The sequence below is a fragment of the Protopterus annectens genome, chromosome 5.part1 (assembly GCF_019279795.1).
Source record: "Protopterus annectens isolate FY-2018-M chromosome 5.part1, PAN1.0, whole genome shotgun sequence".
Classification (NCBI taxonomy): Eukaryota; Metazoa; Chordata; order Ceratodontiformes; family Protopteridae; genus Protopterus; species Protopterus annectens.
In genome coordinates this window covers 792,627,910-792,640,516 of record NC_056736.1, presented here as the reverse complement: position 1 = coordinate 792,640,516, position 12,607 = coordinate 792,627,910, and positions in this window count along the sequence as shown.

Sequence of the window (12,607 nt, the reverse complement as noted above, 5' to 3'; positions counted from 1 at the left end):
ATTGTTGAAAGACAACCCTTCAGGACATCTACACAGAAAGTGAATCTGTGACTATGGTTTCACATAACAACATTCTTCATTATTACGTCAATTTTGTCTTCTTATGATGCATCCTCTTTCTCAGTCCCATTAACTGTCCACTAGCAGATTTTCAGATTTTTATCTGAGGTATTTGTATACTGTAATATAGTTCATCTGTAATACTTTGTTTTTTCCTTGAATTGTAATATGACTTGTGTGATTTATACTGCATACATTACTGGCTGTTGTTCATTTTACTGCTTGGAAATTTTCCTTTCCTTTGGATTCCACTGAAAATAGTACCAACCAGCCGGACATCATTGGTTAACAAATGTAAATAAATATACAAATGGATGAATGAACTGATAAATGATAAATAAATATCTTTACCAGAAATGAAAATTCAGCTGGATAATTATATCAGGAATATGCCTTGGTCTGCACTGTACAGAGGATTATACTTTGGTGAGGTGAATACAAGAAACACATTGGGAAGTGTTGGTGTACCTGAAGTTTAAAACTTAACCTAGGGCTAGTCAGGCAGGGATAGAGATACAGGAGATAAAGAGAGTTAAGGAAAAAGATGAATGAACAGAAGCAACAATGCAAAAATTATGATGGGGACATTTGCAAATGAAAAGATTTATAGAGAGTCCACGTGTTAGCTATTGAATGGGCCACAACAATTGAGGCATGCAGTTTAGCAACACCATTCATATCCCATAAAAAAAACAAAAAAAAACAACCCCCCCCCCCAAAATTATAGTTGAAGCTGAATTCTGGGCAAAGAAATCACAGTCTGAACACATTTACAAAGTGGAAAATCTGGCTGTCTATTTTACATGCACGTTATTTAAAGGAAACTACTTCTGTAATAGAAAGAAGTATACTATTCCAATTTATAAGGGTAAAGAGAGATTAATAACATTAAAAATAAATAAATAAAAATAAGACCATCAACGCTGTAAGTGGTACATGATAAATACTAGAGAAAGTAACAGAGTGATGCATGGGATCCCAAAACATTTGGGATAGCATTGTAAGAATCTTCTACCACTTGGCCATGATACCCTGACAGTGAAAAAAAACAATTCTGCCCACAAGTATAAGGAAACTAGGAAGTTAGAGTATACCTAAGACCACACAGATATAGTCAAGTGCTTCAAATCAATAGAACAGATGCTACACTAGGACAAGGTAATAAGGTTCACTAATTTTATGTAAGTGAAAGGTACTGTCTACTACTCGTGTAATCCAAATCCTGACAAACCCACCATGGAGCTGCCAAAGTCAGACATCCCTACAGCTCATCTGTATATGTCAGATATAATGATGTGCACATAACAATTAAAAGATCATTATTCTCACTTCTGAAAATACAGGAAGGGCATACTGCAGTGCTGCTCTGAGGGCAGCCCAGATTCCATCACACAAGAGGATTTGAGTTGTCCTGTTTGTCCACAGGGGCATGTTATGGAAAATAATGATCTTGCATAGAACTTTTCCTTGGCCTGCCTGACTATTCATAGTCTGCAGCACAGATCCAGCTGTATGACCACAGTGCTACTGGCTTTTCCACCATGTAGTGCCTGCAGTTTCTGTACCATCATACAGGTGTATCACTACCTTTGTTGAGAGGGCCAATTCATTAGAATTGGTCATGGTTCTATTCAAAAATTTCACATGACATTCAATGCCTGGCTAAAATCTTTTATTCTAATGGTACAGTGGACCTGATGTATTTATTATTTACTTATTTTATTTGCTAAACAGGTAAGTGGACTGGTACAAAACCCTTTTAAGCCCAACTTGGGTCAAGTGACAATAAAGGCTGAACAAAAGGTATACAAAGGCACTTCATATTAACATGGTATACACAATAGGTTTTGCTAGACATCATATTCATAATACAAAGATTTATTTGGTACTAAAGGAAAATAAACAACAGTTATTTTATACTGTGGGTTAGGCATATGACTTTGATATTTATTTATTTATTGACATTTGTTTACTGGGAAAGTCTGACTGAGTAATAAATGCCAATTTTCAGTGGCAGACCTGGGAGAAAAGTTCCAGAGCACTAAATAACATCAAATAAAACACTAGTACAAAATGTAATTAAAAAAAAAGATATATACATACAGTTTGATAGTGGAATACATAGGATCAAATAAAACATGAGGAGAAACCAGTGATGTAAAAATAAAATAAATAAAAAATGACCATTAAATATGACAATTAGTATATACAAAATGATTAGAGATATTGTCTATTACTTTTGGGAACAAAAATAAAGTCACAAGTTTATGAGTGGGGAGAGGGCAGATGTTGAAAGGTATAAACAGACAGTATGCTGAGAGGTTAGGTTAGTAAGGAGGTAAAGGATTTGTTAATATAGGTCATGCAGGTGAGGTGCATTGGCATAACCATGAGTTAGTGAGGAATTCCTTGAGAGAAGACTTAAATACTTGGAAGCTAGATGACTGAATTTGTGATAGAGTTTCACAGTTTACATATGCAGTATGAGTATAAACTTTGACCCAGGCCTTTTTTATAGATTTGAAGCATATTTTTGTCTTGAGAGCACAGAGCAATTTGGGAGATAGTGATGAATTACTGATGAGATAGAAGGGCAGGTATAAGGCTACATAGTATTTTTTGGGTTAGAAGAAGTTGCCTATGGGCTAGTTGATATGGGAGTTCTAACCAGTTGAGAGCATGTAATGCAGAGGACTGATTAGCTCTATGTGGCAGGTTAGTTGCAAATCTAGCTGTTATTATAGCATTGCTCCAGTTGTGATTTAAAGGAGATCTGGATGTTAGTCAAAATAGGTAAGCTATAGAGAAGAAAAGGTAAAAGGTAAGTGTTAGCTGGAGTGACTCTGCTAGAAGGAGTAAGGCATGTATTTGCTCTATATAGTAGAACTAGCTTTTGATGATTGATTTTATACAGTTTTGTATGTGATGATCAAAGTTTAAGTTGTCATCTATTGCAACTCCAAACAACTGGGGGGCGCACAATCTGCTTAGTTGACTACCAGGGTGAGAATGTGAAAGTGGGTCTCTGGGTTTGGGGAGTGTGGAAAGATCACCTAAAGATGACTTGACATCATATGTGGAAAGACAATATACATTCAGCTGCCCATGATTCTGCTGTGGATGTGGTAGTAGAAACAGGTAATTATTTTGCAGTACACAGCATATTTACAGATAGTACCAGTTTTTTCATTGCATGCCTGGAAGAGATGATTGGTTACCCGTGGCAAGTCACAGTCCCCTTCCAAGCCATAGCTGGCATAATCATTTATTTATTTATTTGTTTATTTACCGGGAAATTCCAACTGGACACAGGTCCCTTTTCAGCGGAGGCCCGGGGAGAAAAGCTCCACAGAATGACATGGTAGATGGTAAACAATAACAAGGTAGTTATACAGTAGAGGTGATCATGACATGGAGAAATACAGGAGCAAATTAGGTACAATTGAGTAGTAAGCATTAGAAAAAGAAGTAAAACACAGAGCTACAAATGATCTAAACAGTAACTAGATAACAATAATAATAGAGTAAATGATAACTAAATCCTGGAAGGATTAACAGGCAGTGAATAATCTTCAGATCAGTTTTATAGTGATAGAGGGGATACTCTATATAAATCTGGGTAAGGAGAGAAGGATTTAAGGGGGGTTAATTAGTCAGGGTTTGGACAAGGACAAAGCCAGTGAGAGATTAAGTGAGATTTAAGTGCAGCCTTGAAAAGACTGCAGGAAGGAAGAGTAGTTATGGTAGTGGTGTTATAACCTAGGAAAGAGTCCAACTGAAGGGGAGATTAGCCACAGCTAGTAACATAGCAAGTTTAAGTAATTCTTTGTAAGTAAATACTTGAGCCCCTTGAATTTTATGTGGTGGTTATGGACCACAAATAGTGCACTGTTGTTATTATGATTATTCATATTTCTCTTCATTTACATAAAATGTCTAACATCTTTCCATCAATGTTGAGTTGTGAAGAAGGCCCAGACCAGTGAGAATTCCTAGATTTAAGGGGGGTTAATTAGTCAGGGTTTGGAAAGGACAAAGCCAGTGAGAGATTAAGTGAGATTTAAGTGCAGCCTTGAAAAGACTGCAGGAAGGAAGAGTAGTTATGGTAGTGGTGTTATAACCTAGGAAAGAGTCCAACTGAAGGGGAGATTAGCCACAGCTAGTAACATAGCAAGTTTGAGTAATTCTTTGTAAGTAAATACTTGAGCCCCTTGAATTTTATGTGGTGGTTATGGACCACAAATAGTGCACTGTTGTTATTATGATTATTCATATTTCTCTTCATTTACATAAAATGTCTAACATCTTTCCATCAATGTTGAGTTGTGAAGAAGGCCCAGACCAGTGAGAATTCCTAGCTCTCAACTTAAATGAAAATGAACGGGGCATGAAAACTGACAATCAAAGACAATTTTAAATAATTAATCTTAATTCACTTAGAGAGTTAATATAGCAGATTTTGCATCAACATGTATTTTCTGAAGAATAAGAAATATGAAACTCTAGTGTCTGGCATTTCTAGTCACTTAAATCCTCAGTGATCGAGCAGAAGATTTACATGGGACATTCTGTAAGATTATGGAGAGTTGAGTGCTATGATGAGTATGTTGAGGAATGGTGAAATGTGTGGCACCATTTGATTATGCCACTAAATTCTTCTTGATACTGTCAAAACCTTCCCTGTTTATATTATTATGAACCCTGAGGTATAAAGGATGAAGCCAGGCTCCATTTATTTGTAAAAGCATCCTGATATATTCTGAAATGTTGGTACATTCTGTAAAACAATTGCAATGCTCATTTAGGTATTGTATAATATTAGTGGACATGGTACTTTTGAATGCCTTGTAAAGGTGAACTCTACCCACAGAAAAAAGTGGGACCATAAATGATCACCCTTTTAAGTCATGAACTTTAATAATATAAAAATGTGTACATTGCATCTTTAATTTATAAATACATAGTGAGACTTCCCAAGTGTAATCCCTGATAATGTAAGTGAAGTACTCCTGTCTGAAATGGATTCTATAATATTACCTGTCTCACTGCAGTGGTGGTGCTACGGTAGTGTTGTCGCCTCACAGTAAGACGTTGTCCTTTTCGATTCTCAGCTAAAGCATCTTCTGTGTGGAGACATGCGTGAATGGGCATATCTTCATTGAAGGTTGTGTGTCAGGGCTGGCAACTCGGCACGTAAAAATCTACTGCCAATCATTAGCGGACCGGAGCTCCTCTGTGGCGACCCCTAACCAGGAAAAGCAGAAAGACACAACAACAACCTGTCTCTCACATGATGTCATAATGGTCTCCTTGTGTTACATTAGTACTTCCTGCATGTCTAATAATAGTGGCATGTGTCCTCTTTTAAATATCTGTTTTTAATGTCAGTTAATTTGGGGCCTTGTAAAACACATAATTACATATTTCTAATTGGTGTGCTTTATTGAATTGCCATTTAGTAGTGCTGTGCCCTGTTCAGTTCCTGGCTTTTGTTTAAACTCATTTCATCAGTTGTAATACAAAAGGTGTTTTCAAGTGGTGCTATTTTCTCCGGATGTAACTCTGTTTTCTTATGGAAATTTCTTTTAATCATAGCATGCCTTTTGTATGAAGCTTGATATCATGCTCCAGTTCCTTTACATTCCACATTAATAAAGCTCCTGACTTACATGAATATTTGTCATGTGTTCTCATCTTCACTGTTTCTATTTCTATATCATAGTTTGATTCATTATATTTAGATCCATTTTCACTTACATCTACTTGTCCATCCTCCACTTGCTCACTATTGATGATACTTAAGAATATTTCTGACTTACCTATGTGTATTCTTTTTTCTTATAATTTTTTTTAATATTTTGTTTTTTGATTCTCCTTAGGTCATATATATTTTCACTTACTGGCAAACTTTGAATAATTAACTGCGTCATGACAAGAGATGTTGTGGTTTTCTCCATTCTCCTTTCTGATCTGTACAGACTTATTATTTTTGTTGTGTCTCTTTTGGCTTTTTCTCTGCTCTTCTTTCCATTATTTTTCGCATCTAATACTCTTGTTCTGTCACCATAGTGGCTTCATTATCCAACTGGCAAATGTGTCCAGGGATGCAGCCAGGATTTTCAAATTTGTACTCACAGTTCTCAGACTGTTGCCCCCCCCCCCCCCCAAGCAAGCCACAATTACATCAGCAGATTGCTGTCTACCCACTCCCTTAAACTGCTGACCACACCACACCCCTCCCACAATGTTGTTTTCTGAATAGACCACTGTCAGCCATGCCTCTCAACTGTCCAGATTTTCACCTCATATTTTGGATCTGTTCCTGATAACATTTGTGGTTTTCTGGCAAATCACTGAGTACTGAAGTCAATAAATAATGACACGCATTTGAGCATCAGACTTTATATCCTTTAAAAAATGTATGCTAACACAAAACTTGTAACAATTTTCTAATTTATAAGAGTAATATTTACAAATTGTCCCTATTTTTAGGCCTTTGCCCCCTCTTATTTTAGGCTTTGTTCAGATTTCTTGCTTTAAGAAGTTGAGAAGTATACTGGCGGCTATATGTCAGGATCATAATTAATTGCATGATAAAGTAGCATGAACATTTCATTACAAAATGCCCCCAGCCATCTTACAAAAAAAAGTGGTCTCATGAATGGCTCTTAGTTACAGTGCTACTGTGTGATAAGCCATGCTGCACCGTAACAAGCTTCTGTACTATGTGAAGGTATTCAGGCTCACAGAGGTCCACTCACTCTACACAACAACACAATCAAACGTACATGTGCACACACATAGACACACCACAAATGTACACCAAGTAACTAGAAATAACAAGACATTATCCAACTAGTCCCAAGTGCCTATATACGTACCACAGAGCTCCACAAGGCAACTTAAACACTAAACATCCTCAATCACATACAGTGTCTACCTACTTTTCTACATAAAAGCCTACCAGAACAATTCAACTGCTGCATACTGCTTACTGAATTTGTCCTATAAACCTTGTTAGATATAATTACCAATGGCAGAAAAACTGTACTCAATGCTCAGTGTTGTATGATATATATAGTACGGGATTAGTTGCTGAGTAAGACTCATTATTTTGATTCATTACAAATGGTAACTATAAATTTGCAGTAAACAGTTTTATTTCAAGTCACCCACAACTGCCATTAAATGGATTACTTTAATAGACCCTGCCTTACAATTCCTTGGCACACTTGGAAATGTATTTTATAAATACCTTACTCACTGCATTATTTAGAATTCTTTTCACAACAGTTACCTAACAAACAGAAAGACAGTCAGAATACTACCAATACCAATGGAAAAACTAAATCCATCACTGCCAGTAATAGCAGGTGAGCTTTTTGTTACTTAGTTTCTGATCCACTACCAGCAGTAATAACCTAAACCATTTGTACCTAACAGCAAACTGCTCCTGTCATCAAGTGACAAACAATATTAAATTGGGCTTTCATAGCAAATTGTGCTATTTATGCATGTTAACCAACAATGTTATACATCTAAACTTACCAAAGCATCTCAGGCAAATATTCTTTATATACACTTCACAAAACAGCAGGAGAAATGCTAACTGCTGGGCAAATTGGATTATCGACTGCCACAAATGAAATAATAACTGCTGGGTAAACTGGATTATTTAAGAGACAGTATATGAATCACAGCAGAAATGTGGTTTATTACAGTCAATACAGAATTATTGGAATAAGCAGCTACTTTCCAGTAAAAAACAGTAGAGAATGTTAAATGTGTGTAACTGCAACACATCAGAAGCAAAAGTTTTGTAAATTAAGGACCGCTCTACTGCTTTTAAGTTGTCTTGAGTTCTGCTTTTGCTGTCCTAACATAGCTATCAATTGAAAAAAATTGCAATAAAACAGCTATTTACCTAGTAAGTGTTAAAATAGTGGAAATAAGATCCAGTTCATCTGTCTCAGAAAAACAAAAGATGTTTATCCATGGGAGCTAATCAAAGGGAAAAATGTTGACAGTTGCACCCTTATCACCGTACATACATGAGTGGAATATCAAGCTTTTGCTGAAAGAAAGCATAACTAAACCAAATCAACTGCACTAGGCCCAAGAATGAATGGGCCTGTATTTTTTTAGAGCTTTTTCCAGCCTTTAAGTCCAGTGACAGTCTGAACAAAATTATGGGCAAGGAAAGAAACTCAGACTTATACTTTTTCTTTCAAGAAAGACATAAATTGTTCTCAAGGCTTACTGTTCAGAGCTGGCAAGATACCACATCCCAATATACTGAGAAGACATTTGCTTGTGAAGACAAAAAGCATAACTACAAATACAGCCTGCTTCTGTACCTTCCACCAAAATTAAAACATAGTCACCTTTTTTATTACACCTATAGTGTTACATGCCAAAAGAACAAATGAACATGCTAATAGGTTTGAAGGGATGTGTTAAACAAATAATTACCAGAATCTTTTTAGCCCCCATATAAGCTAGTGTAATGGGATCTTATGTGCACACATCTTGAGAAGAGTTGGTTTCTTACTGCTCGAGGCACAGGGCAAAAGTTGTAGATGGGGTCTGTCTACTAAGCCTATATCAAACTTTCACATTACAGAATGTTTAACAGCCAAAGTCTATACATAAACACATCTATTCTCCTCAGAAATAAATACACCAAATTCAAAAATAAACCCCTTTGGTGGAACCCTAATATAAACAGGGTGTATAATATATTGCATGCAAAAATAAATCTTAAGAAGCCAAAAAAAGCTCTTGCTGAACTAAACATTAAGCTAAACAAGGAACTCGGGCTCCTAATGAAATCAACCAAAACCAGATATGAGGCAAATTTTACCACCCAGGCAAAGACAAGTATAAAGCCTTATTTAACTATGTTAGAAATCTCAGAAGCAATGCCCAGCACTGTGTAGAGTTAATAACTGATTTCACATACTTAGACTCAGCAGACAGAGCCAATCGACTGGCCAAAAAATTCAACTCAAACACCACCACCCTTCAGTATTCTCAAATCAAATACCTGCATCAATAATACTGTCAAATCTCCAAACAATAAATTATAAAGTCACTATCTAAGGCAAAGAACACTACATCTGTGGGGCCAAATAACAAACCAATCTGCCTACTGGTTAGTCTGAAACATGATTTGTTATAACCCTTACAGAGGCTAATCAATATTAGCCTCAAAGCAGGTTTTATGCCAGATGAATGAAGGACAACTAACAGTCCTTCCCTTATCCTTGTACAAAGGTGAGGCTTCAATAGACCCAGGTAATTATATGCCCATAACCCTGACCACTCTCACCTGGGGACCTATGTCAACAATGTGATGTCCTTCAGTAAAAAGGCCCATTTTCATTACACATCTTGTCTCTAAAGGCACGGTGTCCAGATCCAGGGACATCATTGTTCCACTGTACTTGGAAATCATTAGGCCAGTCATTAAGGCCCTTTTTAGTATGTTCCTATCAAAACACTTGTCACAACTGGAATGACCACAATGCTTTCTCACTAAAAAAAATCAATGGCTTAAATCATAAAAACTATGCATACTGTCTCAAAGCCTCAACTCTCTTCTCAGAATCACATAAACTATTCAGAGGTGACCTCTTCCCTCACATATAAAGCCTCAACAGACCCTGTTCTGTCAATTCCATTACACATTCACAAGTTCAGTGGTGTCGTAAACACCCTCTCAATAGAACATTCTGGAGGGATAGACATTTATCACAGAGAATACCACTTCTATTGAACCATCTTTTACGCCATATAAAGCAGAATAGGTTCCTACTATATTCAAATATAATTTGGGCTAATGGATGGGTAATTGAAAATCTATCCCTGATTTAGTACCACTGGCACTCAAGAATATGGGAAATGTGTACTTATCCCAACATAAACTTGTTTGGGCCATCTTTGGGTATTCGTGCTACAAAATATAAGGGATAATAATTATCATACAAATGGAAGGCTAGACTTCTTAGGATATTGATGGATCAGTAGCCTAACTGGTAGCTAGGATTCATGAATTATAATGATGCAATAATGGTCATGAAATCCTTCTGTCTGGCATAACTGATTGTAAAAGGTATTTCCTCCTGATCCAAAGAAGTATTTGTCTGTCTATATTCTGAACTGATCAGGCACCAAAGGCTTGTGACAAAAAATATCATTGACCTAAAGGACCTGAGCTATTAAGAGAGGCTGAAGGCTTTGTCTCTGTATTCAGTGTCCTGTAGACCTCTTAGAGGAGATCTGTGTCTTGCCTTCCAGGCCATTCGGGATCCAGCAGAGCAAGACATCTTCTTTATCTGCAAATCAAACCGTCCGGTGAACACTAGAACCAGACATCTGAACCTACTTCAGCAAATAAACAAATCACAATAAACAGATTTATCTTATCATGCAATGACTACCCTTCTGTGGAATAAACTTCCTCTACAGATCAAGCACTGTGACACTATCTTCCTTTAAGAATGATTTAGACAGCTGGATGGGAATTCAAGAATTCAGCTTTGGTATTATTGGCCTATAACTCCTTAAAAAAAGGTAAGTTGTAAGGGTGATTACTGGTAAGTTGTGAATGGCCACATGGCTCATTTGCTTTTACACTATAGGGTTCCAAACTACATGTCTTCAGGCAACTTCAAAACTTCCAGCAAACTTCTATAATACGTAGCTACTAGCAAAAAATAATAAGTGCAAGAAATAAAAGATGAGTAATGCATTTCTCCATCATACCCACTTTTTAGTCCCCATTTAGTTATTCATAATTTAAGTAAAACTTAATATAACACTGTTTTATGTATTTAGTATAAACACTCTACCTTTGACTGCTGTCAGCAGTGGCAACAAATGTATAATATTTGTACACTCACTCACATACACACATCATTTTCAAATGTGTATATATATATATATATATATATATATATATATATATATATATATGTGTGTGTGTGTGTGTGTGTGTGTGTGCGTGTCTGTGGGTCTACTTCAGTAGACTGAAATCCCACTTACCTGACTTTCAAAATGCCAAGATGACAACACCGACAATCCAGAACACTGATGACCCAGAACACTGACTTTCCACTCCAGGTAAGTAACTGCTTGGCCTACCTTAAAAACAAATTACAACCGAAGCAAACTAAACCCACCCACATGGGGTGTTTTACCCTCCACCCCCCTATGTGGGGGGCTACACCTCCCACACCTCCCCTAATTAAATATACCAACTCTGAGATCGGATTACCACTGGGGTAAGTGGCAAAGTTCAACATGGTGGCCAAGCAGTTACTAACCTTGAGTGGAAAGTTGGTGTTCTGGGTTGGCAGTGTTATGGATTGTCAGCGTTGTCGTCTTGGCATTTTGAAAGTTGGGTAAAACAAAGTCAGATATATGAGCCACCTGTTTATCTTTCATTCTGGTGGCTTAAAATGGAATGATGCAATAAGATATCGCATGATAAGTATAGGAATCGATCAGAGAAGGTTAGAAAAGACAGCAAAGAGAGACAATGAGAAGATAAATGCATATCTCCCAAATGCAAAGTCTAGAAGATTTAGGATCTTTGCTTGGAAGTGTTTGCATAGGTATTTTCATATTCCAAGCAGACTCCAAAAATTTTTTTCTTCAGGTAGACTGCAAATGCTTGAGGTCTAATGGGGAAGAAAGACATCATTAGGAACATATTTTATTAAGGACAGATTTCATATACTTAGAACATTGCTGGAATTGCAGGTTTTACAACAGAATGCATTTTCTGAAGAATATGACATCTGGAACTCAAATGTACTTTATTTAGTGACTACAACCCACAACATATTTGCCAGAAAATTACAAACTTTAAGAAAAGCATATCAGAAATGCGAAGAACAATCAGTGACACATCCCTGTGTTTATTTACATAATTGTCATTAAAAACGCACTACAGTGATTTACTTATATCATTGCCAACTTACAAAAAAAAAAAAAAAAAAAAAAAAAGAGAGAGCTAACATATGTCAATAGCTTGACAGAAAGCTACATCTTTTATAAGGAACAGACTCAAAACATGACACCAAATGAAGCATATTGCAATGATTTTTGCTTGCTTTGCCAGCTTTTAAAAATGATTATATAGTATATCCTAACCCCTAATCTGAAACAAACAAGTCTTTTTCTTGGCTGATTTGGCAAGACATACCCCTATGTTTTTTTTTTTTTTTTTTTACTTAAATACTTATCATTGCCAAGTTTTATATTTTAGCAACTCATAAAAATATAAAACTTTTACAGTTACATATCACTTACCTTTGGTGTATCTCCCCTGACTCACTAAGAGAAACATAAGGAATTAACAAAAGGAATCCTGGGTAATAACAGTAAACCTTGTTGCAGTTCACCCACATTGCATGGATTGAAGTGAACTGACCGAAAGCACTCCTTACAACAAGGAAAAAAGTTTGTTTTTGTTAGTAAAAAAAAAAAAAATATATATATATATATATATATATGTGTGTGTGTGTGTGTGTGTGTGTGT